Source organism: Nesoenas mayeri (genome assembly GCF_963082525.1).
Source record: "Nesoenas mayeri genome assembly, chromosome: Z".
NCBI lineage: Eukaryota > Metazoa > Chordata > Aves > Columbiformes > Columbidae > Nesoenas > Nesoenas mayeri.
The window spans coordinates 49,910,871-49,926,818 of NC_137542.1; the positions used below are offsets into that span (position 1 = coordinate 49,910,871).

The following is a 15,948-nucleotide window of genomic DNA, read 5'->3' on the forward strand; positions in this document are numbered from 1 at the left end:
TTCTTCAATTTCCCTTCATACTGTCTTCCAGCTCTCTGTTTTAGTCTGTCTTTGGACTCAAACTGTCATCTCCATGCTAACCATCTCAAAAGGCTGTAATGTATAGCTTTTTGTGGACTAAAGTGACAAACTAAAATGGAGCACCAATTTACATGCCAGGAATTGCCTATCACCTTTCTCTGTGCTCCATACTTCTCCAGATGGGAGTCATTGGGGAGTGTTATCTTCATCCTAAATAGCTTCTAAGAGAAGAGAACTGCAATCTTTTTGGGGTGGGAGTGTGCCCTAATGCAGTGAGCTAAAGCTGATCAGTTGTGCTTTGGTCTTTAAACAATGAATTATTACATCTTCCTATTGTCGCCCTGAGTCACTCCGAGCTGCCACAGCGTCAAGAAGCCGCGCAGCAATTCGCACTTCTCCGTGCTGGCAGAAAGCGCTGGTGAGAGAGAGATCTCGGGACGCCTGGAGAAACCCCCGGGCACCGCAGCGGTGGATATCGCAACAGGTCGAAAACTGGTTATCTTTCCCCTCTTCCTCTCCTCGGCACCCCGGAGAGCCCGGCCGCGGTAGTGGGGGCAGCCAGTGGGGCGCCAGGGCGGCCTCCAGCCGCGGGCGGCTCGCCCGCCCCTGGGCGCCGCTGATCGGAGGGCGCCCGGACCCCGTCTCCGCCCCTCGGGAGGCGGTGAGAGCGGCCGGGCCGGGCCGGGCCGGTGACTCAGGGCCTCCGGGGCGGGCGCGGGTGTGAGCGCGGCGGGAGACGGGGCCGCGGGAGCGGAGCGGGCGGGACGGGCCGCCCCCGCCTGCGCGCTCTCCCGCCGGCCGCGCAGTTTCTGCCCGGCAGCTGTGAGCACAGGTGGAGTCGCGGCGCTGCTGTGTGAGTGGTCCCGGCGGGAGTGGGAAACTTCGGAGCGCGGGGCGGGGGAGGTACCGGGGGCTCGACGGGTCCCCGCCTGCCGCCCGCTGGCCTCCGCGGCCGCGGGGTGCGGGTGGTGTTGGGAAGGGGTGCCTCCGGCGTCCTTGCACGGAGTCCCTCCCGCGCTTGAACGGGAAGGGCTGTGCGGGATGGGGGTGGGCCCCGGGGCGCTTCCTGCCCGCATCCCCCAAAGCTCCCTGGTTGCGCTTGCACCCCCAATGCCTCTCCTGCAAACCCGCGGCTGTGCCCCGCTGTGCCTGTTCCCACTCCGTCCTCTGGCTGCACCCGCATCCCCGATCCCTGTCTGCACTCTGCTGTGCCTTATCACAAAACCCTCAGGCTGTGCCCAAGGTACCCCTTCTGCACCTCACACCCTACACTGCCTGGCCTGCAAGCTTTCTGGCTGCACCCCACACCACGTGTTCTCTCAAGCACCCTGCAGTGCCTGTCCCCCCGCAACCTTCTGGCTATGCCCCATGCTGACCTCATCTTCCTGTCTTGAAGAACAATTTGCACCAAGGATGAGGCGTGGGGATGGCCTTCACCTTGCACAGAAGGCTGTAACACGGTTTTCATTTTTGAAAAATGCCTTTCCCCCCAGCTCACACCAGAGAGAAGCATGGTCCCAAGCATCAATAAATGAAATGGAGGCTTCTTTCTCTGCAGGGGCAAAGGTTGGAGGCAGCCAGCACATGGTCCATGTGCTTAAGATGATGATATTAAAATGTAGGGCTGGAGCGATGATGTCTAGTCAGGGGCTGTCTTGCAAGTTAGAAGCAGAGTGGCTGTCTGGCTTGCTGTCTTCCTCCTCCTCAGAGACAGGTCTCCTCTGCTGCTGTGCAAAGCGGGTCCATCCCTTAGGACTGACAGCAGCAGCAGGACCTTGAGCTGAGGAAGCAGGTGGGTGACCGTGTGGGCGACTGATGAGGCCACATTGTGCCAGTCTCTTGGACTTGCCTTTTGCAACCATTGATGATGTGTATGTTGTTTGAGCACTGTAAATATGTTGACAATTTCTAAAAATGTTTTAAGTACATTTATATTTTGGTTGGGTTCTGGGTGTCACTGCCACTAGGACAGAATTGTGTGATACTCGAAAAGGTGTAGTGAGGCTGCAGACCACTGACTTCTTTGCTTACTTGTGTAGGAAATCAAAATGAGTTAACGAAAGCTGTTCGGACAAACTAGAAACCTTGCAGCTGTGTATAGATACTCTTTTCCATACTCCATTGTAACTCGGTCCTTCCCAGACCTGTCTATTCTGAACATTGCCATGTAGGAGAAGTTTGAACAAGTTTTTCTGGTTATCAGGAGCAGCCTGGGAACAGCGTGCTGCCTGACTTACTCTGCTGCTCAGCATCTGGGGTGCTGCCCAGGCAGCATGCAGGCTGCCTTGGAGCTGCCTTGGGTAGTAGAGGTGTTATCGTTGTGTATCAACATAGCATTAGGCAGTGTGGATGTACTCTGAAAATGCTTCACTTGAACTTGTACATTTGAAGAAAAAATACAGAGACTGAGGATATGAAAACTTAGCCAAACATAGGCTTAAACTCTTCATAAGTAGCACCTCTGTTTCAAGTGTGGGGAATAACTCAACTTCATGGTATTTCATTATAATGTGTCAATCAACTTTCTATCAAATAGTATTTATTTACTGGTAGAGTAAGGCAGGTTGTGGTACAGGGAACAATATTCATGGAATGCGTTGGGAAAACTGCCACAACATTAGTCAAGTAATACATGCCAAATAGGATTTACCTAGTAATGAAGCTCACCGAGTACCATGAAATACCTATCAGCTAATTACATACCAGTAAAAGAGCTAATCGGGTACATTTTTGTATCCTGACATGACTAGACGACATTTGCTGTGTGTGCTCTCCTTGCTGTGCTGTGCCCTTCCTGGCTTTGTTTCACTTCAGTGCAATAAATCGGGAAACACTTTTTTTCCCCTACCTTGGACTCCTGCTCTTCCTCTTGAATCTACTTCCCAGTGCTTCTGGTTTAATGCTTATCTCTTCCTCTGTCCTGTCCTTGTCCAATCGCTTAACACACGAATTTCTGGAGGTGTGGGCAGATGCAGAGCGAGGCGAAGGGGTGAGCGGTGCGATGGGCGCTGGAGTTGTGTGTGCTGAGAGGGAAGTGGGAGGACATCGGCTCTGTGCCGTGTTCAGGTGCAGGAGATGGGAGCCAGGATCCCTTCCTGGATCTTTGTTAGCTGCCTGTAAAATCATGTTTGTCGTATGCTGGATCTAGCTTTGCAGACTTCAGGTGGCACTTCTCCTGCCCCGATGCCTCTCTGCCTCAGGATGGCTGTCAGAGGCCACTGCCCTGTAATTCTGCTGGTGAAGGCTGGTGTGAGCTCCCTGATCTGCCTCAGCCAAAATGAGATAGTTTAGTTCCCAACTGTGTGTTAAACTAATCTGATTTGCCTTGCCTGCAGTGGATTAATAACCATTTGTAAGATATGGGTAGCAGAGCTGTGGCACATAGGCAAGGATGAATAGATGAGGTGGTGTCATCTTCAGTTGCACAGCATCACTTTATAAAAATAATTTTAGAGCCCAATACTCATTGACTTCAGGCTAGTGGTTGTCTGGAGCTTTAAGCTACTTCCCAAAACCTGTGTAGCTGAAAAGGAAGAAATACTCCATTCCTATCACTCCTCTTCTGCCCCTCGCTTCAGCTCTTCACTGTTCTGGTTTTCTTTCCCAGGGTCACAGCAGGTGACACACACAGGTGCAGTGTTTTTATCAGTTTCCCCATTGCTCACGTACATATTAAGTTTGAGAACTCACAGATTTGATTATGTTTTTCTCTATTGCAATTTATGGATGCTTCAAACAGAGTATTTGTGGATGCTTCAAACAGAGTATTTAGGAGGAAGCTGGTCTGTGCTTGCAAGCTGCCCCTGAGATGGAAAGAGAGGGAGCTAAGTACTGGGAAACTCAAACAGAAGCTCTTTCAACATTAGGAGTATCTATTGCCGTAAGACAGATTTAAAGGATTTCACAACAATTTCACGGATGTTTTAGGTTTAATTTTAGGATATTTCTTCTCACTTAAAGTTGTTTTACATATTATTTAGAGGCTGGGTAGTTGCTTTGCATTGTTGGGCAGTGCTCGGGATCGGGTCCCATGTGCTTGTCCAGGGGCCTTCATGCAGTATCCAGGCCCAGTGCTGCAAATAGAGGGTAAACATAGCCTAAATGGTGAAAAGTAAACCTTTTACTCCTTGAAAATATCAAATTATTAGAACAAAAATGTAGCATTAACAAAATAAATTATTCACTTTGCAACCTTGAGTGTACTTTTTCTAACAGAGTTCCTTTAAAAGGGAAGAAAATGAAAGCCAGAAAGTCATACAATAGTTTTACTTTCTGTAGCTTGTTGCCACATACTCAATTTACAAGAAGTTATGCAAAGTTGCAAGTGATGTAGCAGTTAAGATTTTTTTTCCGTCCTTCTGATACTTACTTGAAATACAAAAAATAAAAAAATATTTCAGCTGAAAAGAAGTATGTAAGCTTACACTGATGGGAGACACTACAGCAACTCAGGTGTCTATCTGTCTTTTGTTTCAGTGTTTAATGCTGACCATTGAACTGGAGATGTTGAAGAGGTGGTGCTTTGGGGTTTTTTGGTGTGTTTTGGTTTGTTTTTTAATTCATTTAATAAAATGCTTTCCATATGTCTGGTGTATATCCTGAATTGTATTTTTTTTTTTTTTTCCTGCATGTATTTTGCTATTTATGTTCTCCCTGCTTATGATGGTTACACAAAACATTTTATTACGGAAGTTGTTGACTACAGAAGATCTATAAGTAGTTCATAAATTGAGTAATGTAAGAAGAATACACAGTTTAGAGCACCACAGGTGTAAAAGTATCTTGGTTGTTTTCTTGGTTTTGGGTGAGAATCTAAGGAATTGAATTTCAGTAGCATTTTTAACTTTGAAATCCTGAGCTGGCACACAAAACTCATCTCTTAAGAACTACTTGTAAAGCCTATGCAGCCCAAAGCAAGCTCCAGGTTCCTGCTGCAGAGTAGCACAGATGTCATGAGGAGAACAAATATAGGTGTCAATAAACTCTATGAATCATCTTATTTGCCAGGAGCAATGGTATTCAGATTGCCCCTCTTAACTGTGTCAGGGCTCTGTTACTTGTCACGTTAAAAGCAGTGAACACTGACTTTTATCTCCACTCCTGACACCGACTTAGGCTGGTGATGTAGTTTCACCAGCATTTCTTTTATCTTGAATGCTTTTGTCCTTGTGTCACCTTTCTGTTGTGCTAGTATAACCCTTGGTGAAGCACCAAGGAACTGGTCTGGGTTAAAAATACCCTTTTCTTTTCTGTGAGGCCGGCTCCCCCACCCTGGATCTGTTTCCCACTACATTTTATTATGCAGCCAGAAAAAAAAACAGTAGTTCCAGCACAAGGCAAGGGTGACATGGGAGCGGGTATGAGTAATGGGGGGAGAGCTTGAATAAATTGACATTGCTACCATTAAAAGTGCTCTTAGAATTGCAAACTTACCCTGTAAACAGTCAGACTTGTTCTGCTTGAGAAGCTGCTTGTATCAGCTTTATGAATTCCTACATGCTGCCTGCGTGTGTTTAATTGTTTTGTGAATTCTTTGTAGTTTGGATTATCTTTTATGTTGATATGGTGCCTTGCACACTGAGCTCCATGCCTGGAGCCTCTATTCAAAGTCTTTTTTTTTTTTTTTAAAAGCAATACCTCACTAAATGTGTGTGAATACGATGACAACTTTGTATGGTGCACTGTAAAAACCTGTACATATGAACAGTAGGTATGTACAGTGCAAAAGTTGTGTATTCTACAGGCATCAATGACCCTATCACAGTGATGGCATGCTGGCTTTATGGATATGTCTGAGATAAAAACATAGCTTACTAAGAATAACTCTATTCCTTTTATTCTTTGTTTTCTAACAAAAAAAAAAAAAAAAGGGGCAACTCTTGCTGGAGTCTGAAACACAAAGATCAGTTTGTTGATTTGGAAATAATTTGCATTATATCATCAATCCTGAAATGGCTTAAAACAAAGTCACAAAAACCTGATTCAATGCTTCTCTGTGTGCTTTCAGAGTACTGGTATGGTTCACATTGGTACCATGCCCTTTTTTTCAGGAAAGTTATTTGAAGTGATAAGTAGATTATTATTATTATTATTATTGTTGTTATTATTATTATTATTATTATTATTATTATTATTATTATTATTATTATTATTATTATTTTTAATTGTGTTTTACCAGTTCAGTTAAAAAGTAAAGTGTGTGGAAATTGTTACCAACAGCTGAAGCTTTTTTTTTTTTCATATGTACCTTAGCAGAGTGCAAGGTGACTGGGAAGGAGAAACTCCTTAGTTTAGAAATGGTGGTGGTGGTGGAGGAGAAAAGATCTTTTTGAGGGGGGGAAAAATTGTTTCTCTTTTAGTTGAATTTTGAAATACAGCATTTGTCAAATGAATCTGATTTTTTTTAATAGACTTTAGAGCAATTTTTTTTTCTTTTTTGTAAAATGTTTTTTATATTGTTTTTAGTGAAAAGGTATGGGCTGAAGCATCTAGAGTATCAGGGTTATTGGCCAGATGTGCTCATTTATGCTATGCTCATTCAATTAAGTAAATACTCAGTATTTGTTTACCATGTGGCATTACAAATATACGGAGATAGGCAGCATGGAAATGTCTATAGTCTGTTCAGAGAAGTAATAACTGGTAATGTTGCCTTCTCCTGTAGAGGTGAAAATTACTTCGATTCAGTTATATTGCAAGTGAATACTTCAGTGTATTTTACAGTATTTGCATTTACAGAATCCAGTACAATCCCTTTTTTGTTTGTTTAGAAGTATGGTTGGAAACATCTGGATTAAATATGTTCTTTAATAACTTTTGTAGTTAGAGTTCTGTGGCTTTTCTTTTCAGTACTGAAATAAAAGATTTGCTTTTGAAACTTTAACTGTACAGAATGGATCTGACAAGCTTAATGAAATTATGGTAACGCATTTTGATGAAGATCTGCAGAAGACACTGTGTACAAAAGCCAAGAGGCTAATGGAGTAAGGTCAGTGTTCACTGTCGACTTTGAAACTAATCCTTTTGCAAAAACTACGTGTGAGCTGTATTCCTCAGAAAGCTTGTTACAGATACTAATTCCTTCAGTTGCTTGCATTATTACTTATGTTCTGACAACATTGTTTCTGTAGCACCTTTTGTTCTGTACCAAGTTAGGTTGTTAAAGTGGAGTCTGCTTGAGTTAATGTTTACACTAAGAATCGATAAACTGTAGGGCAGGGCCGTAAATAGCTTTACATGTAGCTGTGGTGTTCAGGAAGTCCACTTATTTTAACTTCTAACCATGAATATGACTCTTACATTTTGGAGAAGGGAGAATGTTGGGAGGAGGGAGTGCAAAACATAGGAGCTGTTAGAGCTCTCTGTGTGTCCCTTCAGCAAGTCCTTGAATGAGTATTTGAAATGTTATTGGGTGAAAAAGCCCCCAGATGAATTTCAGTTTATCCTGAAACTATTTCTTATAAACTGAGGTTGATCAGTTAGGAAAGCTTATCCAGAAGTTGCAGAAATAATGTTCCTGAGCAGGGACTGGACTGTGCAGAGTTCTGGTTTGATCTGGGGATTTTCCCAATCTGTTGAAATGAGGCTGCTACTGTATTTCAAAACTGAACAGCTTAGATACCGCATTTGGACTACCTTTAAAAACATGGGACAGAAAATTGTCTCTGGAACTGTGGAAGTTGTGCAATTTGGTGTTCTTGCTTTTATCTTGTAAAGACTTTACACGTATCTTTGTGGAAGTGTGATTACATGCCATTGCTTACTTTCATCCAAGCTGCTGGAGCATCAGGCGAAACTTAATTGAATCTAGACAGGCTTTTGTGATAAGGAAGGGAGCTGCTTTTACAGATGGTGAAATTATATGACCTTGACTCACTTGTTGAGACAACAGCAGTGGGAAGAGGTCCGGTCCTCCATTCCAGTCAGTGGGAAAGCATCGTGCTTTTTGGGTATCATCAACTGGATGAACCTGCAGCTATATGATAGTCAGTGTAGGTGAAAGCAAACTCCTTGGTTTGAGTGTGAACCATAAAATAATCTTTACGTGAGATAGGAGAGACAGAGTGGAGAGAAACTACTGACTATGCTTGGAAGCCTACTCGGGTGATGAGGGCTGTGGAGTTGCTTTAGGTTTGGACAGTGGTGTGTGGCCTGGTAGTTTTGCATGGTAACTGGCACCCAGCACTTTGGTTTTGTTCACAGCTTTGCTGTGCTGACTGATGGAAAAGATGTTTGGTTTTCTCTTTTCGAGTACCCCATACAGAAAGGGAACCATACACACTGACCTCTTCTGCAAAGCACTGAAACCTGTATGTAAAAATACTGAGACTTTTTTTTGGTAACTTAAATGCGTAGTTATATATAAGCCTCATCTTTCTTTGTACTGGCAACAATCCAGTTTTCTTCTCTTTTACTGCCGTTACATACTGAGCAGACTATTAGACACTTGTCTGTTTCTTGTATACTGGTGTTTTACAGGAACATTAGTATTAGGCTGAGTATTCTGCTGCCTGCCAAGCATCTGTGCTGGAAGTATTATTGTATCCTGTGTTATTCTGATGTGGCATATCCACTGCCTAATGCACTTTGTTGATGGGATACATTTTGTTTTGAGCTATTTGTATTTGGCAATCTTTCAGGATTAGAAAGAGGAAAAAAAAAAGTGCAGTTGACTTGACCACGTATAACTGTGCATCTCTACACACTGTCTGGCTGAGCTGATCTATTTTAAACTCCGACAGTGTCTTGTCATCCTGGGTGGTCTCTAAACGCTTGGAAGGATGGTAAAAGCTGCATTCTGCTGTAGTAGTGGAAAATACTGACAGGAAATCCTTACAACATACCTGTGATTAAACCTGTGCATTAATATGATGTTTCATTCTGTTCTTCTGTGAAATTATTATTTGGTGTTTTAAGCTGATTTTAAAAAGCTCTGCTGTTATAGACTCACAGCCTGCTTAATGCTGCTTTGTACACTGTTCTTGAGCTTCCTGAAAAGTGCAAAATAATGAAGATTTTAAAAAATTCCTCTTAACAGAGCAACTAAAGTCTAGCTAACTAGATCTGGAGCAGAAATAAACCTTCACAGCTGTGTAATGCTATTAATATATGTTGCTCTTAATATCAGCCTTTACTTTGCATTCTGTGTTATGTGAATTTCTTCTTGCTGATTGCTTGGAAGTTGAACAAAGAGCTGATATATTTTTAAAGCTGGATTTTTATAACAAGATCTTGTTTAAAAAAATGTTGTAAGACACTTTTGCTAATCAAGCCAGTTAATGTTTTTAGGTGACGGAGAGTTTTGTTTTCATGTAAGCCCTTGAGATTGGGTTTTTAGCTGAATACTGTCCCACACAGCATTGCTTTGCCCTTGGAGCAACCTTTTTCTTTTGCCTTCATAGGACTTTGACTGCTCTGAGGCACCTGGACTGGATGTTTCCTCTCTCTAATGCTTGTAGGCAGCTATGAATGTCCCTGTTCCATACTGTTTGAGTCCTGACCCCCAGGACTTTCACAGGAACCCTTTGGAAGTCCAACACTTCTTTAGTCTTTAGAAGGATACCTGCACAGTAAGGGGAAAAGAGCATTTCTGGAACTGCCGTTAGAACGGAGACAAAGCAAAGTTGCTCCCTTTTTGGTGTTTGCACTGTGTGCCCAACTTCTGTTGAAGAGGTTTGCCCTCCAAGGGGTACAGTCACCTCAAAAGGGAAAGGTGCTATGGAAGGTTATTGATGGAAGAAGTAGTGCAAGCAGCGTACTCAAATTTCAAACAGAATCAAAACAGGGTTTCACAATATACTAATTTCCATATAGCCATCCCTGAACTCAAGGTACAAGCACAATGCAACTCTGACAGTGGCTTTGACTACAGGGTGACTCTGCAGGATCATTTCCTCCAACTGTCCCTAACGTTCAGATATTTCTTTGCTGTCTGTTCTTCATCCCTCTGTGATTCCTCCCTTGAGTACAGAGTACAATAGGCACTTACTGGAAAACATCTGGCTTTTCCATCTCACCTCCATTTCTGAAACTGTATTTCACGTCTGCAGTAACTGTGGTCAAGTATAAACTATTTTTTTTTAAGTGGAGATTCTCTTTGTGATGCAGGGGAAAAAGCAGGACTGTCCAGAAAAATTAGAAATTCATTCATATTCTTACTGCTCTGTTTAGCTGTTCTGGCTGAGAGTCCTGAGTCTCCAAACGACAGTATAATGTACCTTCGTGGGTTGCCTGACATTAATAATCATGAGTATGTTTCGTAGTGGTTAACTAGACCTTTCATCATGCTGAAGAATGCTGATTTAAACACCACCAAAACAACCAAAAATGCAAGACCTTTATATCTCATTGCATATCCCTCAGTGATTTGGAACCTTCAGCTGCATGCAGCTGTACAAATTATCAGCTCTGAGCTGGAAATATTTAGGATGGGGCAGTGTAGTAGCTTCCTGGAGCATTCGAAAAAGCACATTCACAACAACACTTGATGTGACGAGGGTGAACTTGGGAGCAGCCGCAATTTTTATGAATACCATAAACACATTTTCTTGGGTAGGGGGAGTGTTCTGAGACTTCAGTTTAGAAACAGGTTTAGCACAGATTTCCTTTAAAATGGCTTTTGTCACCCCAAATCAGGCTCTGCCATCGCCTCTCGCTGTGCAGCCGCTGCCTGTGTCGCACTTCCAAGTGCTGACGGTTGCACTGCGTGGGTCCTTGCAGATGGTGCCAGACACAACTGGTTCTAGCTTGCTTTTGAAGGAACCTCCTAGGGTCGACACAATTGCTAATATTTACACTGCTCAACAGCATGCCTACTATGCTGCATGGTAGCTTAAATAAAAAGGAGGGGAGGGAGGGAGGGTGTCAGTTCTAGGTCAGCTGCCTTTAAAATTTATGCCTGCCTAATGCAGCACCAGCAGAATCGGAGCAGAAGGAATGCATTATTTTGCTGCTAGTACCCAGAGGGTGGGTAGGTTAAGCAAGTACAAGGTGGTGGGAAACAATGGTAAAGGAAATAAGCCCACGTCAGCATGAGAAAGTGGTGTGGGAGCAGTTCAGTTTGTCTAAATTGCTCCATTAAAGACTGAACAAAATAATATGTCGTAACTCTGCATGGGTGCTATTAGTGTTACTACTTACTAATATTCTGAACCCAGCAAGATTACAGCTGGTGCAATAAAAACTCCATAAAATGACATTGACTTCGCAATGTCATTTTGCCACAGCAATTGCAGTGGCAGTAGGAGAGTATATGCTATAGGCTAGATGTGACTGTAGAAAAATACTTCTTCCTTTGGTTTTGAGGAATATTTTTCACTTTATTTGCTCACCTCTTCTTTCTTAAGGTGAATACTGCCTTCTTATGGTAATTATTTATATTTTTGGCCCCCCTTCCTATGAAATTTCTTTCTGCTGTATTTCTGTGTTACAAAAGACACCACCATCTCCCCATCTTTGTCTACCACAGGTGGAAATTTATGATCTAGCTTTTCCATACTTATTTTTCTCTAGTGCTGAATAGCTACTGGTACATTGCCATTGATTACTTAGTTACAAGATGTCTTTGGAAATAAGGAGGCTTCTCTGCCTTTTTCCATGTCTCCCCCCCTTCCCGCCCTTCTCCCCACATTAGTATTGGCTAGTTTAACAAGATGTTAATTGTGTAACAAATCTTATTCCCATTTGTTTTAAGGAGCCTTATCTGGAAGCTGAAGTCTAGCTCTGCGTTTCTCTTTTTGTTTAGCTTCCATGCAGTGTCCCCCACTGTGACTGTTTAAGTGATGGGTAGACACAGACTAAGTTGTTTAGCGCCCCTTGGTAGCAAGCTGCATTTATTGTAATTAACTGGATGTATGAGATTCTCATATGCAATTAACTCATATGCATTTACACTTAACTGTTAATGAGGGTAGATGATGTGATGGACACAACTCAGTGACTCAGCTTGCTGCTGGAGGGAAGGGACAGTCTCACTCATGCACCTTCTTATATTTTGACATGAGTAACTTTAATCAGGCAGGTAAATACAAGAAATAGTACTCCTAACTGGAGTCAGTTGTAAGCCATCCTACTTGGAGGTTCAAGAATGATACAGACTTCAGGTAATGGTATCACAGAGGACAAGGAGGGAGGGCTTTAGACTGATCACCAATCTTGGAAATGTTAGCTGAGTCTGCTTCACTGAGTCTGCTTCACTGGCCTGCCCTTTGTCAAGTGTATTGGCAAGGTATTGATAACTGATACGAGGATACTCTTATCTGTATTCCATGTGCTTCACCTTAAAAGAGGTGTCTAGTAGAAAGGTGAAGAGTCCTACCAAAGCACCCAAATAACTACAGTGTGCACTCAAGGAATCTTCATCACCACGATGAGAAGAAATTAAATGTCATTAGTCCCATTTTGTGGATGTGTCCACAAAGCCTATTCATTTTTAGTCCTACAAAATACAAGCTTTTGATGCCATCAGACATCTTTGATCTCTTTCATTCAAAGCATTTAGTTAGTAGTTGCACTCCCTCTGCCTTTTTAGACCTTACCTGTAATTGTGTCTTAAAAATAATATACTTCCTATGTAGGTTAAAAAACCCAGTCTGTGCTATCTCTTCAGTGCAGGTAAACACCACTCCTTAGCCCTCTAGTTCAGCACACAGTTTTACATTCTGGTTTGCTTGGTTACTAAGAATATGTATGCACTTTAGAAACACCGTAGCTGTAAATAATTCTTACATGTATTTATCAGAACTGTCCCTGCTGTAGAGGAACAAAAAAAACCAGAATAGGTAAAAGCTCAGCATGTCATCATGTAGAGGAGTGAGTGGGGAGCACAGGGTGTGTGAATTAGCATGAATTGTGTAGTGTGGCTGAAAATACTGGGTTGTGTTTCTGCTGTCTAGTCCCTGGTTCATGTTTTGTGAAAGCCTGTGTAAAGTGACCCTAAGCTTAGCTGATCTGGTCTTGAAAGAAAAATTGAAATGCTGCAGGAAGTCTTCCAGTTACATAATAAGCAAGGAGGAAAAAGGAAAATCTCTTAAGGCCTTTGGGTAAAGAGATTATCCTGAGTCAAATATAGCTCAAATATTAATTAATACTTTGTCAAAGGTTTTTGATAAGGCCGATGACATATTATTATCTAACGGAAATGAGGTTGCATCAGTAAAAACAATTACATCATAAGTGAACCTTATTTTGACTTCGAGGTGAAAGTTGCCATGCGATACATGCCACAGGACTCACCATGTAGGCAGGGCTAGGTGACTTGTGAGCTGGCTGAACTGGAATGAAACTTAAAGGAGCCAAGTGCAAGTCATGCACTGAGGGACCAATGAGAAGAGCTGCTGTTTTTAAGCTGGGTGCAAGAGCCACTTATTGTAGCAGAGGAGTAGGCAGGTGAGGCTAGCTGCCTGCAGGATGTCTGTCATGCAGATTCTCAAGTAAAGACATTTTGGTGAAGACACTGATAAGTTAAAATTCTAGGAGCTTTTCCCCCTGCTTATGTTTTTTACTTTCTCTGAAACATTGGCAACATGGGGAGAGAAAACTCAATATGGGAAGATACACCAATGACCATGATGTTCACTTCCCAAGTGAAACTGGGAGTTTTTTCAGGGGCTTGCCCAGAAATCTTTTGTATACACGAGTTAAACTGATAATCAGGTTCAGCCTAGTACAGAAACTTCCTTCCAGGCTGTGGTTGCAGGGACTGTTTGGACTTGATGTGTCTTTCTATGTGATGCTGGACGTTAGTCCCTAGGATCACTTTCACATTTATCACTGCAACCACAGATGATCCAATTAAAATAGTGGTGATGCCAGATCTTTTCCTGCCTTTCTGTAGCACCATGTAATTTTTCTGGCTTCAGTTCTCATTTTGTAGAGTGCCCCTTGTAGCTTGTGATGGACTAGGTGATGACTTGCTGAGGAGCAGTGTGTGAACTTCTTGACTACAGGTCTAGTACATGATCATCTGTGATTATGCAGGACTGGACATGATGATCCTGTGTCCTCCCTACATGATTTCACTATCAGCTTAAAGCGATCTATGACAGGGCTGCTACTCCCACTTTTGTCCATGCCTATGGCAATATGTGTCTCAATGTTTCCTTTGCACGAGCCCATTCAGCCTTTCAGGTCTGAGTTGACTGAAAGAGAACTTTTTTCTCAAAACATTAGGCTTTCAGCTGGATCAGTGAGCTGCTGTGACTTACTCTGCAGCTTCCTGAGGACCAGAAGCGTCGGCAGTGATGCTGTGGGACTGCTCAATGGTTCTTCCCCATTCAGCTGTCGCCAGTGGCTGGCTCACTGTAGATGGACCAGGAGAATGCCCATGTGATTCTAGCTGGGAGCTGAGCACAAAACACGGCTGTACCCCTGAAACAGTTCCTTGCTGTGAAGTCTGCAGTATCAGTTCTTCTATCGATGTATAGGCAGTTATGGAACAAAATAAAATTGGTCTTTACGCAGCATCAGAATGGGAAATCCACTGGTGTGGCAGAAAACCAATCCGAAGTATGATTGAGATGAAATGTGTTTTCACTAGTTCTGCTGCTTACAGACTACTTTATTCACATAGGTGACCAAAAGACTTGATGCTGGTTTAGAAAGCAAAGCATTAAATAAAAAGGTACCGTGTAAGCAATTCGGTAAGGGTGATTACACAGCATAAGTATTAAATCTCTTGTTGAATACTGCCAATGGAGAATTTTACAAGCAGACATTCCAATATAGTTTCTAAACCTCTTTCATCTGTTTTTAGCATGTCTGCTTTTCTAAAAAAGGAATTTGTATTTATTTTGAAATTTGCTGTTCTTTCCCCAATGTCTACTCTAGAAGGTACATGCAGAGATTGTTGATTCACTCTAAGGAGTTAGGAGTTAGGATGTGCTTTAAAATGGGCTGGCTTCAAAGACAAAGTGTGAAATTCAGTCAAGGTAAGGACTAACCTAACTCATCTCTCAAAACTGGGAAGTTTCTCAAAGTTGCACAGGTTTGCCTTACCTGCCTTCTGTCTCACTTGGGCAGAACTGTCATCTAACAGGAAGAGTGTTTATAAGCAACACCAAAAAAGAAAATGCCACCTAATGCTAAGTAGGATGTAACCAGCTTTCCCGTGAGATGAATCTTCCCAAAAATGGTTTGGGTAGTTGAGAGAAAGCATAAAGAATGGGCAAGGTGATGGAAACGCCTCACAGGGAAATGTGTAACAACAGTTGACACCTGGCTAAAGTTTAAAACTTTGTTGCCGAATGTAGATGAGTAATCCGTGTAATGTAATAGGCAGTTTGTATTTGTTTGCAATGTGACATTAGAGAGTAATGTAGTTAAAATAACTGCAAATTATGTAAGCACACAGCCTTGGGAAATAGGAAGGGCAGAGCTGGTGTTTCCCAGGTAAAGCTTAAGATACCATCTGTGAAACATCTTGATTTGATTACCTTCTCTACTTCAAGAACAGGATTAACAACAATATACCAAGTGATTCTGAAACATGAAAGTTTCATAATTGTACCTGAATATGTAAAACAGTATTACAGTAATTTCTTAAGCTGTAATTTTGAAATCAGACTTGCGTGGGTCAATGCTTTCTGCAGGCTCTCCCCATCTTCCAGTGGGCTCTGCAGGGTGGAGAGTCCTCCTGTCATTACCTGCTTGCTGGGCCGAGGGGTTATGCTCCAGATCTTTCATTTTCGGGATCTACCTTGGCTGGAAATTATCCCTTTGAAGTTCGTACTGTATTGCCAAATTTTCCAGTCTTTTGCTAACAGGTTCCTGTAAAAGTAGCTTGTCTGTCTTTGTAATAATTACCTTTGCTCTCCAATGCAAATTCTTAATTTTAAGTGTTTTAAGTTCCCACTGAGTTTTAGAATTTGTTTTCTGCAGTGACAGAGCTTACATTAGATTGTTTCATTTTGCTTGGTTTTCTGTTAAGTC

General features: G+C 42.4%; 1 protein-coding gene across 1 annotated transcript in view; it reads left to right on the top strand.

Moving 5' to 3' along the window:
• The first annotated feature begins 765 nt into the window (after window positions 1-765).
• Window positions 766-15,948, top strand: part of ELOVL7 (ELOVL fatty acid elongase 7) — a 32,275-nt gene continuing 17,092 nt past the window's right edge. The window contains exon 1 of the mRNA XM_080362886.1: window positions 766-874. The gene's annotated coding sequence lies outside the window, so the exon portion shown is untranslated. The remainder of the gene's footprint in view (window positions 875-15,948) is intronic.